General features: G+C 43.8%; 2 protein-coding genes across 6 annotated transcripts in view; one reads left to right on the top strand and one right to left on the bottom strand.

The window, feature by feature from the left end:
* Nucleotides 1-21256, bottom strand: part of LOC139750180 (protein ABHD18) — a 429672-nt gene that overhangs the window by 1178 nt on the left and 407238 nt on the right. The window lies entirely within an intron of this gene.
* The window catches only part of LOC139750253 (uncharacterized), a 427080-nt gene that overhangs the window by 203370 nt on the left and 202454 nt on the right, over nucleotides 1-21256 (top strand). The gene's annotated exons all lie outside the window — the stretch shown is intronic.

Below are 21256 nucleotides of genomic sequence, written 5' to 3'. Positions count from 1 at the left end.
ACAGCACATGAGAATTATTCATTATGACAAACATGACAACTTTGGCATTCAATGTAATTTTTGACTGCTAAGAAAAGTTAGGTGAGGTGAGGTTTTCATAGGTTAGGTTAGGTGAGGTTTTCATAGGTCAGGTGAGGTTTTCATAGGTTCTGTTGAGTTCCGCAAGAGGTTTACCTGATTTTTCGTCGATTAAGCCAACATTTCCCCCTGATCTACATAAACCCTCATCTATTGACTCATTTGATGATGTAATTACGCTTCAAATCGTAATGCAAACCTCCAACTCAACACTACTGAGTGTAAAGAACACATTGATTAAAATTTCATACAGCTAGGTGAATAGAATGATGCCTCTACACTGGATTTTACCCTCAAAAACATTGTTTAAATTCGGATTGGCCAAAGTTGCAGCTACAGTAAGTAAAAGTAAACACCTTGTGGAGCAGTCTCTCGTGTCTTCCAGTATCTGTATTTTTTATACGATCCTGAAGTCGCCATCCTTTGAAAATGGTGGTGGGGAAATATGTGTTGTTGGAGAATCTCATAATGGGTTCTTTGGCTGTGTTGTCATCGGTAATTTTTTTTCTTATAGGGGTAAGGTGTGTTCAGTAGACTTCTTCTCTGTGTGATACTGGATAACTCCTTTCCATCATGTTTGCTGACTTGCTTCTCCAGAGCATTTAGTAAACTGTCTGCTACCACAAAACTGTTCCTTAGGTCCCTAAAGATTTGGACTCGCACATCACTCAACGAGCTATCACTTTTTTTTCTTTTACTTGGTAAGGAAGGTATTAACGGGCTCATAACCTGTTCAGATGCGCATTCCAGTCAGTGCTTCTCATAATTCTGGAGATGTTGTACTGACAGAAAAGATCAATTATCCTTTTTTTTTTACGTTTTTTAAAAGGTAAATGTCTGCTTGGACGAGTATTAAATAAGTTGATAACATCCGTATTTGGAAGTTTGATTGTGTACTTTTGCTTGGTACTGGCAGCATATCTTGCATGTAAGAGAGGCTGTGTGTGTGTGTGTGTGTGTGTGTGTGTGTGTGTCTACACCTCCTCATGGTCACAGTATAACTCAGGGATATGATGATGTAGGTTGTGGTTTCCATCTTCCTCATACATGTATGCCACAACATTCTTCGTCATGTACAACAATAATGTTCGATGTCTCACCGGTGGTACCCAACAAGATCTTAAAAAAAAGCCGATCCAATCCTCTTCAGTTCTACCCAGTGTTAAAAAAACGTTTTCCAGTGTGTAGCATTTTTTTTTCCTGTTTCAAAGTCGAGTCATCCGGGATCCTTGGACAGTTGGTCTTCCTCTCTCCGAGGTATTTTCACGCTTATTTCCGGATATGTGTGTCTGACGAAGTTAAGGAAGGCCCACTTATACATTCTAGCCGTAGTTGCTATGTGAGCAAGAATCATCAGTCAGCTATTTCATCGAGTCTAGCAAGGATAGGCCCTGAGTGCTTGAATGAGCTTCCTTCCGTCTGTCAGTAATACACCAGCCTTGAGAACAGGGGCGACTAGGTTGTCTTTCCCACGATCTTCATGCGGCTGACGGACAGCAGATTCAGCGGTTCTCGCCATGCTGCTACTATCTACTCTAACCATATGAACGAAGCAGATTTAGCGGTTTTCGCTAGAGAGCCATTTTCTTCTGGCTAAAGGAAACGATTTTTTTTTTTTTTCTCCGAGCGAATGTGATAGACTTTCCCTCTGAGATTGATATGCTTGCTGAGGAATAACTAGGGTAAACAAACTGCTGTCGTTCTTAAGCATCATTTCTGTTGCTGTTGTGATTGACTTCCTGATTTTCATTGGATCACCGAGTGTTTTTGTGTCTCACATTCTGAACTGGCAAAGGGGGTCTCACTTCCGATCTGTGTGAGGACTGTTCTTGAATATATGGCTGTAGATTCCCCCTTTGCCTTTCGCATTCAATATATAATTCTTAGTTTCTTTTCTTTTTTGTTGTTGTAGTTGTTACTAGTCACTACAGCAGTATATCATTCTTAATTTCTTTGTTGTTGTTGCCACCCCAGAACTAAGAGATGTGATGTAATCGTAGACATCAAAACTGTTCGATCATGTTTTCAGTGATCTTCATAATGAATCGTACAGCATTTTTATCCCTTTTTTTATTTTTTGGTTCATGTGAAGGATCTGCCATCATTTCGCACCTCCTGATCACACAGGCTGTCTCTGGCTGTACCAGCACCCACATGTGTACATCCCCCGCCTCTATTCTGAATGATGTCCTTCAAAACTCCCCTCCTTTATCTTTGGAGTCATGACTGTCCCTCTGCTCGAAGGCCGGACAACATGAGAGTAAGGAAAATGCGTGTCTGTCCAGACGCTGGACAGTCGACTCTGTCTCTCGTGCGGTAAGTGGATGATATCCATGAATGGGTAACTGGAACACTCGTCACTCCCAGTATGTATGCAGGGAGGTGTCTTGCGGTGTCTTGTACACTTCGCATGACCGTGGAGAAGGTACCGTGGCGGCGGTATCAGTCTTTTAAAAGACTGCAGCTGCGTACAGCTTCCAGTTAGACACCAGAGTAGCGTAATGGAAAAGGAGGACCAGTCGAATCCTTTCTACGTATGATGACCAAAATGGAACGCTGGATTTGTGATAATTTCGCTTTCTATGACGTCGAGGCATCAGAGAGCAAACAAGCAGTATGAGATCCATTCTGGTAATATCCCAGCACTTCCATGGTCTCTTCTCCATATCTTGTCGTCTGGTCCTTTGGTAGAGAATCCAAGAGAGCGTCGTCAGACTTCATATATCAGTTTGTGGACTCCGACACAACAGCTGATTTACTGACCGGAATTTACACTGTTAATTGACCCTTGAGTCACGACTCCAGACTCCAGTCAGATATCTTGAAGAACGGCTTCTTTAAATCTCTTAACAATTATCCCAAAGAGGGACATGGTGGTATTAAATTTGCCCCAGACGAATAAATTGTCCTGTGTCGGCAAGGAAGGCATCGCTCCATCTAATCTTCTAGCCTTTGGCATAATCAGTCTGGGTGAGACACAAGCATGATGACCGAGATTCAGTCTGCTGGGTCCAGACTACGCTTGAAGATGGTGTAGATGGTATCCATTTCAGCTGGTGCAGTTGGTAACTTGTTACCGCTGGAAAACTTGATGAGTTTGTTTGATGTTGCATTCTTGTCTCCGCAAATCTGTCACTAATGTCGTCTTCTAAGACAAGAGCTGATACATTTTGTGTTGCTTGTCCATCATGTTGGCGGTATTGCTCTTATTTGAATGGCTGTGGTACAAACTGATGCTCTGATTTAGATGGCTGTGGTACAAACTGATGCTTTGATTCAGGTGGCTTTGGTACAAACTGATGCTTTGATTCAGGTGGCTTTGGTACAAACTGATGCTTTGATTCAGGTGGCTTTGGTACAAACTGATGCTTTGATTCAGGTGGCTTTGGTACAAACTGATGCTTTGATTTAGGTGGCTGTGGTACAAACTGATGCTTTGATTCAGGTGGCTTTGGTACAAACTGATGCTTTTATTTAGGTGGCTGTGGTACAAACTAATGCTCTGATTTAGATGGTTGTGGTACAAACTGATGCTTTGATTTAGGTGGCTGTGGTTTAGACTGATGCTTTGATTTAGGTGGCTGTGGTACAAAGGCTCGGTGATTTTTCTGTACATGAGATGGAGTTTCTCTTCTTCATCTCCTTCAGCTGAGTTCTGGACCATCGCACCCTCTAGGGTGGTGGGTTGTCCCACCTTCCCTTCACCAGAGTCAGTATTTTCCAGGACTGGGATGGTTGGCGTCTACTTCCAATTTCTACTTTGGCATTTCCTTTTCCTCTGTAACAGCTGCAACTCTGCGAGAGTAGGGTTTTCAAAGTACAGTATGGTGTCAGGCTGAAGCGTTGTGACCAAGACTATTCAAAACGTTCAAAACTTGTGGTTATCCAGCTTGATACCATACAGTCAGGCCCAAGGACGAATGGCGTAGGTGCCCACTAGCGCCCAGTAGACGCCAGGTAAACTACGTCACCAGAGACTGGTTGCAACTGAATTTTGTTCGGAAACATTGAGATCCCATGACATCAAGGTTCCTCATATGGACCAGCGACCCCCCTTCCAGCTTCAGTCTGAAAAATCCTCGTAAAATTCTTCCAGTAGAGTTGTGCGACATGCCAGGGGTTCTCTGCACCACTAGCGTGTGCAACACGACGTTCCCCTTCGACGTCCTGCCACTACCTGTCGCCACGTCGGATAGGCTTGATGACAGTAGGGACGAGACCCAGAGTCTCCTTTGGTCAGCCTCGCTACTCTGATTGGTTGGTTATACGTGGGTCAAAACCCCGAATCACTGCTTGTACGTAGGTGATTGGTTATAAGAGGGTCAAAACCGGATCATGATGTGTTCTTAGACGATTGGTTGTGAGTTAAAACTGATACTTTTTAAGATAAAAAATATCACTAGACAAATCTTCACTGCCAAATGCTGGAACGATAATTAACCCTAGTGAGTCTTATGATTAAAACTTCATCACCTAAGTAGGTCTTGCGTCGCTTCCCCCTGCTGTACCGTCATGTCTTTCCCGGGGAATCTATATTTCAGAATAATTGGACCCGCATTTCTCATGGTAAATTTTTTTTCCCCACAATTACGTATTGCCTAAAGGAACGAACATCCACGCTTTGCTCTTGAAGCTCTCTTCCTGAAGGCCATTGTCCATCTTTCCTCTTCTCTTTAGGGAAATAGTGTAATGTGTAGTATTGTCTCAGCATATTCTATTAAGTTCTGTATTGACTTCCTTCTGTCTTCGACAACCAGGCTCCATTTTCGTATCTTGTACTACCAGTTCCATCCGCATCTGTGTATATGCCACTTGCTGTGGTGTTTACCCACTGCATATATATATATACGATTTGCTGCAGTGTTTTCCCACTGTGTATATACCACTTCCTGTGGTGTTCTCCAACTGTGTAAATACCCCTTGTTGCGCTGTTCTCCCACTATGTTGACTGTCTTCCTTGCTCAATCTCTCTGTGTTCCTTCGTTTCCTTCGCCCTTTTGATCATTCTTCTTCTCCTTCTGAACTCCTGCCTTCGTCTTTTTGTTCTGTATAAACTTACTCTAACAAGTTTGTGATCGCATACAAGTTTTCTTAATTGCCCAACCACCGTTTGGCTGTTGTACTGTATACATAAGCAGAGCTTTGCAGGTCATTTCTCTGTGATGCCGCCTTGTTACCTCCCCATCTTGTCCACACAGCCTCCGGAACCATACTGCTAATATCAGTCGCTTCTCGTGAGGTGCCCTGTCTTATTTCCTCTCATTTTTTTTTTTTTTTGTGAGCGTTTTCTCCTTGTCTTGAAAGTATTCCTCGTCCGGGTCAAATATCATGACTGATCTGTGTCTCTCTTGATCCTGGTTTGTTTTCTTCATGGAGGTCCCTTAAAATTCCAAGCTGTTGCATGTCTACTTCTGGCTCTCTGCCTCCTCCTGTGTATTAGTTCCTGTTTTCCTGTGAAACATTCATGTCGAAACGCTCATGCTAAATAATATCGATGTTTCTCTCTTTTTTTTTCTGCTAGGTGTTCCTTGATAACCTCCTCCTTGAGTTTATCTTAATAGCCTTCCCATATTACGTCTGGCTGGTCCACTACTGGGTCACCCAGCTGGCTGGTCCACGACTGGGTCATCCAGAGCCTTGTCACCCACCCAGTTGGCTGGTCCACTACTGGGTCATCCAGAGCCTTGTCACCCACCCAGTTGGCTGGTCCACTACTGGGTCATCGAGAGCCTTGTCACCCACCCAGCTGACTGGTCCACTACTGGGTCATCCAGAGCCTTGTCACCCAGCTGCCCCACCGTCTGTCTCACTTTACAAGTGTTCCACCTGCTCCTCTACTCTCAAGTATTCCTGTTCTTATCGCCCACATGTTATCTTTACCAGTTACTTCTTATCCACTATCTTTATCTCCATCACTTGGTTAGAAACGACTTCTTTTTTTTTTCCTCTATGTACACCTTCTACCACTCCCTTCATCTTTTACCACTCCCTTTCAGTCGTCTCCCTACTCTTTTATCAATTTAGAGTCTCCCTCCCTCAACACTGGTATACTTTTCTCCGATTATAAATTTCCCGCAAAAAGAGTTCAGTGGCTCTTTCCCTTGAGCAACAGGATTTCCCCCCCCACCGTACCAACCATGCAGATTTTTCCCTGTGGAACAGAATTTCTCGTATACCAGCCATGCTGCCTTTTCCCCCCCTGGAACAGAATTCTTACTATACCAACCACGTCGATTTTTTTCCCCCCCCTGGCTGTACAGAATCACCCCTTATACCAACCACGTCTCTCCCATCCCCTGGAAGGGAATATCCCATATATGTACCACACAGGTCCCGTGGGATTACTTTATATCCCCTTCCGTAGAAAACTCTCAAACTCGTTCACGGGGAATTTCCCTTTAGACCCAGCTGACACGGCAGCATCTTCGTGTCACAGACGCTGCCGCCTCCTCCTCCTCCTCCTCCTAAACCCTCCCTCCCTCCCTCCCACACCATCAGGAAGACCCCGAGCAACGATATGGGTCTGGCTAGTCCTTGGATGGGTGACCGTCAGTTGCTGGTGAGCGCCACACCAAGAAAATTCTCTCTCTCTCTCTCTCTTCTCTCTCTCTCTCTCTCTCTCTCTCTCTCTCTCTCTCTCTCTCTCTCTCTCTCTCTCTCTCTCTCTCTCTCATATATTCAGCCACCCTTCCTTAAGAATAGCTCGCATTCCACGCCTCTTATTAACAACAATTATGTTCGTGCCGATGTATGTTCTTACTTCCTTATCAATTTGCAATTTCTTGGCGCCCTCGTTTTAAGTTTCGCTGTGAAGTCACAGGCTCGCACTGTTCGTTATCATATCGCTCTTTCTCTATCGTCTGATTATTCGCTGTAGTCATACGATCCACTATAGTCTCGCTATTCTTTATAGTGTTATTGTTCACTATAGTCTCTGTTCGTTATAGTCTTACTACGCACTATAGCCTCACTATTCGTTTTAGTCTAACTTCACTGTAGTCTTGTGTTCATTATAGCCTTACAATACACCATAATCTCACTATTTGTTATCGTCTTACTATACACTTATAGTCTCACTACGCTATAGTCTGACTGTTCACTTTAGCTGCTTAATCCGTGGGGAGCTTTAACAGGATTAGAAAAAAATATTAATCCCCTTTGGCTCCACCATCTGAATGTTCCAGGCCGTCTGCTCAGCAAATACCAAACTAATTTATTTCCGTCGTATAATACGAGCCTCATTATCTCCGCCTCACTCGACTGGGTCATTTGGCCTCATCGACAACCCCGTGAGGTACCCGTTGTGAGGGGAGTGAGTTACCCGTTGTGAGGGGCGTGAGTTACCCGTCGTGAGGGCCGTGAGTTACCCGTTGTGAGGGGCGTGAGTTACCCGTCGTGAGGGCCGTGAGTTACCCGTTGTGAGGGCCGTGAGTTACACGGTGTGAGGAAGGTCGGGGGTGAGGGCCGTGAGTTCGATGCTCACGCGTGGTGAGGGGTCTTATCCTTGCTTTCGAGGGGGGTGCCCTGTCTCCTCCTTCCGTCACCGTCCTCGTGCGCGCGAGCACTTCCCCGTGGTCACCCCCCCCCCCCCCCCCTCTCTCTCTCTCTCTCTCTCTCTCTCTCTCTCTCTCTCTCTCTCTCTCTCGTTTTTTTTTTTTCAGGGGTCCAGTTTCTTACTAACCCCGGCACATCCAGTCCCTCCCTCCCTCCCTCCCACCCACCCCTGCACACCGTAATTCCCACCTGTCAATATCTAGGCTGACCTCCGCTGAAAAACAGAGTCCCATTATCGCCCCTTCCTGACCTGGCCTCACGGCGCGCGCGCGGGCGCTTGAGCGTGTGTGTGTGTGTGTGTGTGTGTGTGTGTGTGTGTGTGTGTGTGTTGTCCACCACTACGACAAAGCCCTTGCTGTTCACTCACCACCTGCAGCCTCACCGCCACATCACACTATCCAGCCAACGCTACCACATTGATCTACATCCACCACACCATCGCCATTACCACCACACCACCACACATCAGTAGTATACTACCACACCACTACCTTACATCCACCACACACCACCACTCCCAACCCTCCACCACACCATCATCTCCAACACCCTCACCTCCACCACACCATCATCTCCAACACCCTCACCTCCACCACACCATCACCACCAACATCGAACCTACACCCTCACCTTCACCATACTACCCTCATCACCAACTTAATATACCCTCATCTCCAACGCTGATGCAATCGCCACGTAAGTAACCCTCGTACTCTGATGCTAAATATTTCTCCTCCAGCACGACCGTCAACCTGTGCCATAACCGAGTGTAGATGAAAGCAACACCGGTAATAACGTCATGAAACAGACGAGACAAACTCCTCGTCACACACACACACACACACACACACACACACACACACACACACACACACACACACGGCTGCCACTACTTGCGCCTCTTTAAGGCGCAGGGTTACCAATATTTGTGCCTCTTTAGTGAAGAAAACGGGAAAAATAATGGTTTTTTTATTTCCCTAGGTTTATGTGTTGTCCTCGTCTCTAGTGTGTTCACACTGAGCTCTCACGCTTCTCATCGGTCTCATCTGCCGACGCCACACACCCTGGGGAATGTACCCCAGTGGTCTGCTGACACTGGCGTTCCAGTGTCTCCACCACAGCCACACCAGACACACCACCCACACCAGCCACGCACCAGCCACACCACCACACACCACCCACACACCACACACCAGCCACACCACCACACACCAGACACACACCACCACACAGGACACACCCCCACACCACCACACCAGACACACCACCACACAGGACACACCCCCACACCACCTCACCAGACACACCACCACACAGGACACACCACCACAGCAAACACACCAGCCACACCACCATACCAGACACACCAGCCACACACCAGCCACACTACCCTACACCACCACATACCACCACACCACCCACACCTCCAGTCACACCACCCCACACCACCCCTGTGTCTCCGGCCATATTTCACAAAGTCTTGAAGGGAAGCTAAATCACTTCTCCCAAGTTGGGGCAGCAAGACACCGCACCCGAACTCGTCGTGACACTTATCTCCTGTTGCGCGCCTCGCCACCCCTGCTCTCTGGCCTCCATTTGTTACTCTGCGTCAGCGACTACCTCGGGGATCTTACCGCTGCAGGCGTGGCTGGTGCATCCAGCAGGGACACCACCAGTAGTTATGTGGCCCTGGTCATCTGAACACACACACACACACACACACACACACACACACACACACACACACACACACGAGTCCTCTCCAGTTTCTCCACAGCTGGAGGGAGCTGTTGTGAGTCGTGCTCTTCTGTCGTCACCGTTAAGGGCAAAAAATTACAAGGAAGACACAGGAGAGAGAGAGAGAGAGAGAGAGAGAGAGAGAGAGAGAGAGAGAGAGAGAGAGAGAGAGAGAGAGAGAGAGCGAGCCATACCTCACAAGCGCTAGAGGAACCACAGGACCTCAGGTCACTGTGTGTAAGGTCTTGTCCTCAAGATCCTGTGTACAAACGTTCACGTATCTGTTGGGGAGAACGATAAGGAACCGTGAAGCTAGGGATCAGGTAGAGCAAGACTGAGCAAGACATCACAGACGCAGCTGAGACTAAAGTGAAAAGTAGTCACTTGATTCTTAAGACAGAATACCTTTTAAGAGATATAATGTGCCTAAGGATGCCAGGAAGACCCAAACGAGGACAAAATATAAGGAAGAAAACCACATGAATCTAAACACTCATTTTAGAATGACAATCCTAGATAAGGGAATTGGAGCAACGTTCTAACAGACTCGACGAAATCTACTACGGGTTAGCGAACTTGGCACCCTAAAGTAGGATATGGAGAGATGAGATCAGAGAAAAAAGGCAAATCAATGGATTGACAAGGAGTATGAAGAGGCGAGGGAATACAGAGAGACTGTGTGCGCAAGAAATTAAAGAAACACTGAGGCCAAGCAGCTCCTGAAAGGTACAAGAGGGCTAGAGATGTGGTCATGAGGGAAGAAGAAAGTCAGGAGGATTGCATCATCTTACAAGGGGACCAAGACAAACTCCAAAGTTGGTCTGGTACATGGGTGATCAAACTCAGACGAAGTAAATACAGATGGAACCCAGTAAAATGAGACGTCAATACGAATACTATCAAGCAGGATATGAGCTACTGGAAAACTGCTCGTGAGGGGACTTGGTAGTTGACACTGAGAGTCGACTTTGCAACTAGATTGTCACCAAAGCGTCCCTACCTTCGAGGAATAGTAAGGAGAAGCAATAGTCTTCTGGCAAATGTTAGAACTGCAGTCAAGTACAGTTCCTCGATAAGAGAATATTCAGTAAACAGTTCACATTCAAGATAAAGTCAGAATTAGAATATGCTTCTCATATTTGTTCACCTCACCTACAGAAGTACCAAGAACTAGTAGAGAAAGTCCAGAGAAGGGCAACAAAGATGGTACCAACTTTATAAGAGATAAGTACAGTGAGAGGTTAGGAGCCATAGATATGTCCACCATGGAAGAGAAAAGAGTAAGAAGGAACTTGATCAAAACCTCTACGTTTTCAATCGTATTGCTGATATCAACAGTAAATAGCTCGTCTTAAGATGTAAAGATAGGACAGCCAGAAGCCATAACACGAAATTGAGCAAGACTCTTGTTATAAGAAGAGTAAAGAAATACTTCTACAGCAAAGGCGTGGTGCAGGGTTGGGGTATATGGAACCATGAGACTGTAAAATGTGGACAGCATACATAAGTGTAAAAAGTTGTATGATGATAGAGAATGTTGAAGAACTGGCGCCTCACCAGTGTAGAACGTCGTCTTCATGCTGGTCAAACAGATAAACACACACACACACACACACACACACACACACACACACACACACACACATGTAGTAGGAAAAAGAAAAAAACTTCACCAACGACCAATATATTTGATGAAGTGTTATTTCTCCTCGTCCACTAACCATGAGACCCCCTGCATAACAGGCCATTAATGGTAAACTGAGCGCCATTGGCGGTGCACCAAACATTCTTTAGGGTAAACCAAACACCGCTGACGGTACACCAAACAATACTGGGGGTACATGATACACCACTGACGGTACACCAAACACTACTGGGGGTACATGATACACCACTGACGGTACACCAAACACTACTGGGGGTACATAATACACCACTGACGGTACACCAAACACTACTGGGGGTACATGATACACCACTGACGGTACACCAAACACTACTGGGGGTACATGATACACCACTGACGGTACACCAAGTACCCCAAAGGTTACATCAAACACCACTGATGGTACATTATATACTACTGACGGTACACCAAGCACTCTTGAGGGTACAACATACATAACTAACGGTGCACCAAGTATGCCTACCACTGACGGTACACCAAGCACTCTTGAGGGTACAACATACATAACTAACGGTACACTAAGTATGCCTACCACTGACGGTACACCAAGCACCACTGGTGATATACTGAGCATCCATAACGGTACAGCAACCGCCACCACTGGTGGTACACTGAGGATGTCATGAATTCGTGTATGACTTGCAGTCTGGGTGATTCTTCATCAAGTGTCATTCATCCGGGCAAACATCCCAGTAACAAACCCATCCATCCTCTGTATTCCCACACTGATATAGTGTTGAAAACCTTATTAAAAGCTAATCATATTACAATGTTATATATATATATATATATATATATATATATATATATATATATATATATATATATATATATATATATATATGACAGAGTTGACAGAGATGCTCTGTGGAAGGTATTAAGAATATATGGTGTGGGAGGCAAATTGTTAAAAGCAGTGAAAAGTTTTTATCGAGGATGTAAGGCATGTGTACGTGTAGGAAGAGAGGAAAGTGATTGGTTCTCAGTGAATGTAGGTTTGCGGCAGGGGTGTGTGATGTCTCCATGGTTGTTTAATTTGTTTATGGATGGGGTTGTTAGGGAGGTGAATGCAAGAGTTTTGGAAAGAGGGGCAAGTATGAAGTCTGTTGGGGATGAGAGAGCTTGGGAAGTGAGTCAGTTGTTGTTCGCTGATGATACAGCGCTGGTGGCTGATTCATGTGAGAAACTGCAGAAGCTGGTGACTGAGTTTGGTAAAGTGTGTGAAAGAAGAAAGTTAAGAGTAAATGTGAATAAGAGCAAGGTTATTAGGTACAGTAGGGTTGAGGGTCAATTCAATTGGGAGGTGAGTTTGAATGGAGAAAAACTGGAGGAAGTGAAGTGTTTTAGATATCTGGGAGTGGATCTGGCAGCGGATGGAACCATGGAAGCGGAAGTGGATCATAGGGTGGGGGAGGGGGCGAAAATTCTGGGAGCCTTGAAGAATGTGTGGAAGTCGAGAACATTATCTCGGAAAGCAAAAATGGGTATGTTTGAAGGAATAGTGGTTCCAACAATGTTGTATGGTTGCGAGGCGTGGACTATGGATAGAGTTGTGCGCAGGAGGATGGATGTGCTGGAAATGAGATGTTTGAGGACAATGTGTGGTGTGAGGTGGTTTGATCGAGTAAGTAACGTAAGGGTAAGAGAGATGTGTGGAAATAAAAAGAGCGTGGTTGAGAGAGCAGAAGAGGGTGTTTTGAAATGGTTTGGTCACATGGAGAGAATGAGTGAGGAAAGATTGACCAAGAGGATATATGTGTCGGAGGTGGAGGGAACGAGGAGAAGAGGGAGACCAAATTGGAGGTGGAAAGATGGAGTGAAAAAGATTTTGTGTGATCGGGGCCTGAACATGCAGGAGGGTGAAAGGAGGGCAAAGAATAGAGTGAATTGGAGCGATGTGGTATACCGGGGTTGACGTGCTGTCAGTGGATTGAATCAAGGCATGTGTATGGGGGTGGGTTGGGCCATTTCTTTCGTCTGTTTCCTTGCGCTACCTCGCAAACGCGGGAGACAGCGGCAAAAAAAAAAAAGAAAAAAAAAATATATAAAACTTAGGAAGGATGTCTTAGTCAGGGTCATTATGCATCGTCGTTAAAGGGGCATTTAGTAGTTTATATATATATATATATATATATATATATATATATATATATATATATATATATATATAGTCATATCTTCTCCGGCAGTTAGAACTATACATAAAGTTCTCACATTAGACTTGAAGAAGGTCAGGGACGTCGTTGCGTCTCGCGTGACCTGTGGGGTAGGCTGGTCTACGTATTGGGGAGAGAACCCAACTCCATTGGTTCTAGAAATATTTGCACACACACACACACACACACACACACACACACACACACACACACACACACACACACACACACGACAAATAACAGAGACATGAAAACCCTCTTTCCATATCTCTGGACCATACACCAGTCTGCCAGGGTTCGGGGGTGGGGGACTACGAGACCAGAGGAAACAACAGGAAATCAGGCATAAGAAGTATTGGGAAGGACTTGTGGAAACATGTCTTTCTTCATCCACAGAACAGTGGGTGTCTGGAACACATCAGGTGTACACGGGAAGTTCCTCTGGCACATTCCTGCGCAAGATGAACAGTGAGGTTAAGAGACTGCTTTCCAAAAGGGCGTCGCACATGTCCTTATACCCTCGAGCACAAAGAGATAGCCACAAGTTGGTGATCACACACACACACACACACACACACACACACACACACACACATATACACACGCGCGCACGCACTGGCTGCAGATGAATCAGTACTTCTTCGTGGTGAATCTCCCCACTAAAATACAAATCTAATGACTCTTCATCTGGCTGAGTGACATCGGAACTATATGTATACCTTGATGTATATTTGTGTGCGAATGTGTATGTGTGAATATATACGTGAAATCGTGCATATATATATATATATATATATATATATATATATATATATATATATATATATATATATATATATATATATATATATATATATATATAAATTCATGTATGTCTGTGTGTTTGTAATTTTTTTTGTCCTACTTGTCTGGCGTTTCCCGTGCTTGCGCCAGCAACAGACAAAGGAAAGGCCACATCCGCTCACATCCATTCTCCAGCTGTCTTGTGTAATGCACCGAAACCACAGCTCCCTAGCCACATTCAGGCCCCACAGACTTTCCACTGGTTATCCTATGGTGTGTGTGTGTGTGAGGGAGGGGAGAGGTGAGAGGCACCACAGGAGTGTGGTGAGTGGGGAAGATTAGAAAAGAGGTCGTTAAATTTAAGTATTTAGCATCGTGCACTTCATAGCATACATGATCCATGAAACTCGAAAACAGATGGTAAGCTGTCATATCCTCCAAGGGAAAATGATAGTGAAAGAAACCTGGTTTTACCTTGTGTATGGAGGGAATATGTAGAACCTCACACACCCTGCGACTGTTTGTTGAGAATATGACACTTGAAGAAGGAGATCCAGATGGGAAATAGGAAGGGCGAAGCTACGTTTGAGAAATGCACGAAAGAAAAAAAAAAAGTTTCCATTTAGTTCCCAAAAGTCGGCAACTCATTTACGAAGTTGTTGGGGGACAACAGACAACGACACGACAACAGCCTAGGAATCTTAAATGAGCTGAGAAGGAAGAAGATACGAGTCAGTAGAAATGATACGACTTGCGCTTAAATAACACAGAGGGACCAAGTGCTGGCAACGCTGAGGTGGTGAGGTAACGATAAACCACCAGGTCGTGCTGGAAGCCTTTGGTGAAGGAGAGGGAAAAAGCGAGAGTGTAAACAGTCAGGAGGACGTGATGCCACATGATGACACTCAAGTGAGCAACTGAAAAGTTATTTTTTGGAAATGATGACGTTTGTCAAATACCATGATAGACCATAGAAAAAAAAAAACAAGAAAGGTCATGACGCATGAAGAAGAGTTCGGCAAGACGAAGGAGAGCGTAGCGATAGAGAGAGAGAGGGAGAAGACGGGGTCGTTCACCAGAGAAGCTAGAGAAGTATGAAACAAATGACTTCCAAACAGCATTGGCTGCCGAATCCTATGGTTGAAGACGTGGAGGCGGGAGGCTGAACACAAGCCACAGATTCCAACAAGCCGTACAGGAAAGTGTGGACGCTGAGGGGCACTGTGGATGATTGTCGGTAAAGAAAAAAAAACATCATCAGCTGAGATACGAGGATGCAGGGTAAATACACCGCGATAGGGTTGAAGGCGTGAAGAAAACAAAAGAGCGACGAAATAATAAGACTCAAGCCTCTATACTAGATGGTCTTCGGGGTTGAAGAAATGGCTTTCAATTCTCTCCAGTCGGATGTTGTTATGTTTATGAAATAGACGTTACAAAACAAAAGAAAATAAGACAAATGACGTACTGATGATATATAAGTTTTAGTCTTGACGTAAGGCCGAGGAATAAGAAATTCCGGAGGTTAGAGGCGTGATTGATGAGACCTCGAGGGAGGGATAGGATGGTTGGTCGAGGAGGAACAGTGGAAGGAAGGCAGAGGAAATGACGGAGAAGAGTCACCATGTATAGAGTTTTCACCTCCAGGACTGATCTAGACACACGCAGCGTGGGACCGGCATACAGAACCCGGAAAACATAAGAATTTGATGAGATATTCCTGAAAAATGTGGTATGAGAAGGGTGGAGCGAAAGGGGCAGGAGAAGGGGAAGAGCTAATGTAAAAATGAGATTGTTATCGAGAAGGGAAAAGCGAACAAAATAGGAGAGAATCCACAGTAGCAATCTATCTGGAAATTTCAGCTGCGGCAGGTTTAAATTAAGACCTAATATGTAAATGCGGATTGATTACTGGTGAGTGATACGTTTGAAAATTGAAGAATCGGATGGGGATTATTATTATTATTATTAGTAGTAGTAGTATTATTATTATTATTATCATTATTGTTATTATTGTTATCATTTATTATGATTATTGCTGTTGTTAATATTGCTATTATCATTATTATTATTATTATTATTATTATTATTATTGTTATTATTATTATTATTATTACTGATAATATTAGTTATAATTATTCATAATTATTATTGCTGTTCTTATTATTATTGTCGTTATTCATTATTGTTATTAGTAATAGAAGTATTGGTAATATTACTATTATCATTATTATTGGTAATAGTGGTAGTACAGCTATTATTATTATTATTATTATTATTATTATTATTAGTAGTAGTAGTAGTAGTAGTAGTAGTAGTAGTAGTATCATTATTATTATTATCACGAGGTACTGGAGGATGATACAGACCTTATATGATGGGGAAGGAAGACGAAAGGTAAGTGGCTACCTTAATTCTCTATATACAGTACGATGCTCGGGGAGTGTCGGGGGTCCTGCCTTGTACTCTAGCCTCCAGTGGCGTTTGAGACAGGGTAACCCACCCTTGTGAATATTCCCAGCGAAAGGTTTATGTGTGCACTCGATTCACGCCAGAGGACTTGAAACGGGTTGAGTGATAGACATAACTAGATAGATAGACAGATAGAAAAATAGAGAGATAGATGATATATAGATAGATAAGATTATGTAAAACTGGGCAAGGTTATCCCTGCAGTGAGGTAATTGAAAAAGGTTTTCATAATGGCCCGTTTTAATTACGGGTATATCGACTACGTTGGAGCTTGCAAAAAAAAAAAAAAAAAAAAAAGGAAATGACACGTTTGGGCGTAATTACTTGAAATATGTTGAGGAAGACTCGCCCACCACACCAGTGTAAGGGCGTGGACAGAGTACCCATATGTGAATTACCTTTTCAGATCCAAAAACCTTCGAAATAGAAGACATCCTCGAAGGTGCCTCACGCAGGCCTGGTCAAGCTACCATTCAGGGCGTGTGTGGTTCATGAGGATGGTTGGTTTTTTGGTTGGTTGATTGGTTTGGGCTTAAAGCTTATCACCCACTAGGGTCACTGAGGCCTTCAACGTCAAACTACTACATCGACCAACCGGGGAAAAAACATCTTTAACATCTTCTCCAGGTGTCAAGTGTAATCATAGGAGCACATACTCTCGCTGTGTAACGTGGCCCGTGAATGGGGCAGCGCCAAGGGAAGTAAGTAGATGCAAACTCAAAACACCCAAAGGGAGAGATGCATTTGGGAAAGGGGAATCTACTGTCAACTGAGCATTTCATCTGGGAGGGATAACTCGGGATGGTAAACTTTAGCGTGACTGTACACCCGTGTTGTACAAGGATACCCAAATGTAAACAAGAGGGGTGGCAGCTCAAGGGTATTTAAGGTTCGGAGAAAAAGGGACAGCGGGTGGTAGAGGACGAGAGTTGGCTTGGTTTAAAGCCGAGATGCCAAAAGGCTAAGGGACGTAGAGATGTACAGTGTGGAAAAAGACATTGAAGTCACCACACACACAACAGTGTTTGTCTGATGCGAGAAGCACTCACTAAAGAGGACAGACCAAGAAGAAAGGAACAGGAAAACGATGAAATGAAATGGAGAGAAGTCCAGCTGACACATGAGGCTGGACCATCAAATATTGGGACCAAATTTTCAATTATAGAACAGTTTAATTTTAGTATTCAGGGAGAAGACTTACTGGAGTGCAGGGGTATATAATTGAGGAAGTGAATGATACATATATATATATGTATATGTGTGTGTGTGTGTGTGTGTGTGTGTGTGTGTATGTGTGTGTGTGTTGGTGTACTATCCCCAACATTGGAGTACGTGGAAGCACCACATCAAGGCATGGGGCAGAGGACCTGATGGTCTGTGACGAGGATACTTGTTGGAAGACAGAAACAGATCCCTGTATTCCTAATCTCTACAGATGGATATTGGACGGTAAAGCAGAGGGGTCCTATTCCACCTCCCACTCCCTGGACACCAGGAATATAAAGCTATGAAGGTGCACCACCGTCTGTTACTGAGGGAATATACTGATATGGGAAGTCTACAGGAGACGACTGGTGGCTTACATATTCTCATTGACTTTACATTGGTGGACACACTGGGGAAGGAGGAACTCCAGGCACAATTCTGTGAGGAAAGGAAGACTTCCAGTTGTGGCTGATTACAGTGTCGTTTGTTAAATAGAATCATTCCTTGAGGACCGATGTCATTAAAGTATTTGTCTAGTGCTGCCTTCTGTAATACGTTGAGTCAGACCATGGCCACCATCGAAGTTGTTAAACGAAGTAATACTTAGACTCACGGAGAAATTAAATCCTTGTCATTTGACACAGTCCCCTCCCCCCCCTCCCCCCCAGTTGGGGACTAGTGAAAATGAAAGTATGGAACTTCAGGCGTTCGTAAAGGGAGGTTCCCGCGTTGACCAGACGTGGCCATGGAGTTCTGGGAGATCCTGGGCAAGAAGGACGATTGGAACCTCTTAAAACTTTAGTTTTGATGGTCTATGAACAAGTCGAACATCTTCGATTTCAGTTTGACTTTGCCTTACCCATGAAACTATTTTGAAAGCATCTTCGTACAATAGTGAAAATACGAATGATAAAAAGTAATTCAACAATAGGAAAGAAGATAAAAAAAAAAGTGATCCCACTGGAGAGTGGGAACTCAGACAGCTGCCTGGTTTGCCACACACCTAAGGCTACCACTGGACTGACAGTTTTCTAAGTGGGAATAAACAGAGGAAACAATAGCAGATGTATCTCTACTAGATGAACAATCTAATGGTGCTTCCCAAGACCTGATTTTCAGACCATATTTCGTTCTCACTTACATAAATGTTTTGCCAGAGAGGATCGAACCCTTCGTGAGTGATAATCGAGTTTTAAAAGTAAGATTCACTTACGATTGAGTCAGTTTACGAGGAGATTTGCACACGGCTCTCCCGGCACTGCTCAGACGCATGGCTCGTGAAACCAAGTCTTTGATAATAAAGTACTGATGATAGGGAAGAGCAAGACCAGACTACGACTACCATATTGACGTGGGGGCAAACTAGAAGCATCTTTCTGTAAGACACACAACAAGATTTCGTAATCAGGTGTGGCTGGGGAGGAAAGAAGATTTTTCCCTGAGATGGCACGCACAACTGAAGCCCTAATCAAGGTCATTTCATATATACCCAAGCCTGAGCCAGATGCCCATTTTATCGATCATCCTCTAGGGATGGATGAACGGCTGGGTTAACTGTGGTTCGATTGCTACATCCAGGATTCGGACCTACGCGCTCGACCCTGAACGATCAGCCTCCAAATTCCTTTAATTACGTGGAAGAGGAAATACTTTTTTGAAGATATTCACTACCCACGTGAAAGACATATATACATCACCAATTCTGGCCTGTCCCTCTAGCAATCATATGTAGAGATGCCACACAGAACACCAAGGTGTAGGCTGTAATATAAGCGTCAGGTAGACGGCTGCAGCCATACATCGACCCCATATCAAAGAGGCTGCAGGATAAACGAGGCACGACAAGGATGATGGAGAGACGTTCTCTAAAAACTAGATGGAATACTCGAACGAGGTAATGAAAATAAAAAAAATTGAGCCAAATGAGAATTCAGTCAAGGCATATGACCAAATATGATTTATAGCAGTAACACTATGGTGAGACGGAAGCAGTGAATGAAGAAGAACGAAACCAGGAACAACAGAATATGAAATAAAAAAAAGGCTGAAAGAAATGGGACGTAATGAGAGTGAAAATATCCTTCCCGGAGAAATAAACACACACACACACACACACACAAACACACACACACACACACACACACACACACACACACACACACAGGTACACAAGAGAGAGACGGAAGAGAGTCTGTTAAATTAGTTGGTAGAGTCCACAGGGTGGGTGACCGACCATTAGTTCCGAGCACATAACACTTTGTTGACTGTACACCGCAGTACAACAATATATCCCCTCACCACCATCCATCTCACCAGCATCCACCTCACTGCTATCACTCTCACTGCCATCCCCCTCACCTCCGTCCCTCTCACCTCCGTCCCTCTCACCACCATCTATGACTTTATCTATAGCGTTTTGGGAAAGATTCTTGGTAATGATTACTTTTTCATTGTATTCCCTTGTCTTTTCTCACGGTGTTTGTTCGGTATATATATATATATATATATATATATATATATATATATATATATATATATATATATATATATATATACTCGTGGTCCAGGTAGGTCAGTTTGACCGGCCGGTCGAAAGCACCTCCGTAACCACTTAACATAGTCCCTTAAGAGACAATCCTCACTCACACTGTATCCAACCCGACTCGTCTGTATTATATTAGTATTTCCTGTAACCCATTCACACACACACACACACACACACACACACACACACATCAGACAGCACGACTGAGAAGGAATATCCTGTGGCAACTCTACCTGCGCACAAGCCATATACTCAACGCCTCCGGCACGCAGGTACAAGCCACAGGGACCCACAACAGGTAAGCTTTCCAGGTAAACATGACCGAGAAGCCGTCAGGAAAACAGATTTGGTGAACAAACTGTTCTTGAATAACCGGATTGGAAGGAGAGATGTATGATGAACATATAGAGCGAAAAACTTCAAGAGTGAGTGACCTCCTGGAGTTGTAAACAAACTGGGAGGAACGAAATCGACCACAACGAAGGAGAAGAATAGAAATAAAAATGGCTGAGTCACTAGATGAAGGAGAGGATATAAAGAGGATGACATAGCAGATAAAAGACTGGAAGGAATGTATATGAATATGTATAACTTGTTGCTAAACAGGGGCAAGATAAGTTGACATTTAAGTAACAGAATTGAAAATAACGTACATATACATATATATATAGCTATTGAGGTGTAATCAGGGAGTATGATAATTATAATGATACTAATGATGATAACAATGATGATAATTACAATGCTATTGATAATAATCATAATAATAATAATAATGATAATAATAATAATAATAATAATAATCACAATAATAATAACAATAATGATAATATTGATAATAATAATAATAATAATATTTATAATAATAATAATAATAATAATAATAATAATAATAATAGTAATAATAAAATCAACGAGAATTGCTTTAAAGGCGAGAATGTTCTTTACAGGCAAGAGGGAATTGCTTGCTTATCTTGTAAGAAAACCTGTCACATCCGTTGTGCAAATGTAGCCCGTAACACGATAGAAAATGTCAGG

The sequence above is a fragment of the Panulirus ornatus genome, chromosome 1, assembly GCF_036320965.1.
Source record: "Panulirus ornatus isolate Po-2019 chromosome 1, ASM3632096v1, whole genome shotgun sequence".
In the NCBI taxonomy this organism is placed as follows: domain Eukaryota; kingdom Metazoa; phylum Arthropoda; class Malacostraca; order Decapoda; family Palinuridae; genus Panulirus; species Panulirus ornatus.
The sequence above is the reverse complement of the archived record's forward strand: the minus strand, read 5'-3'. Positions and strand labels throughout refer to the sequence as shown.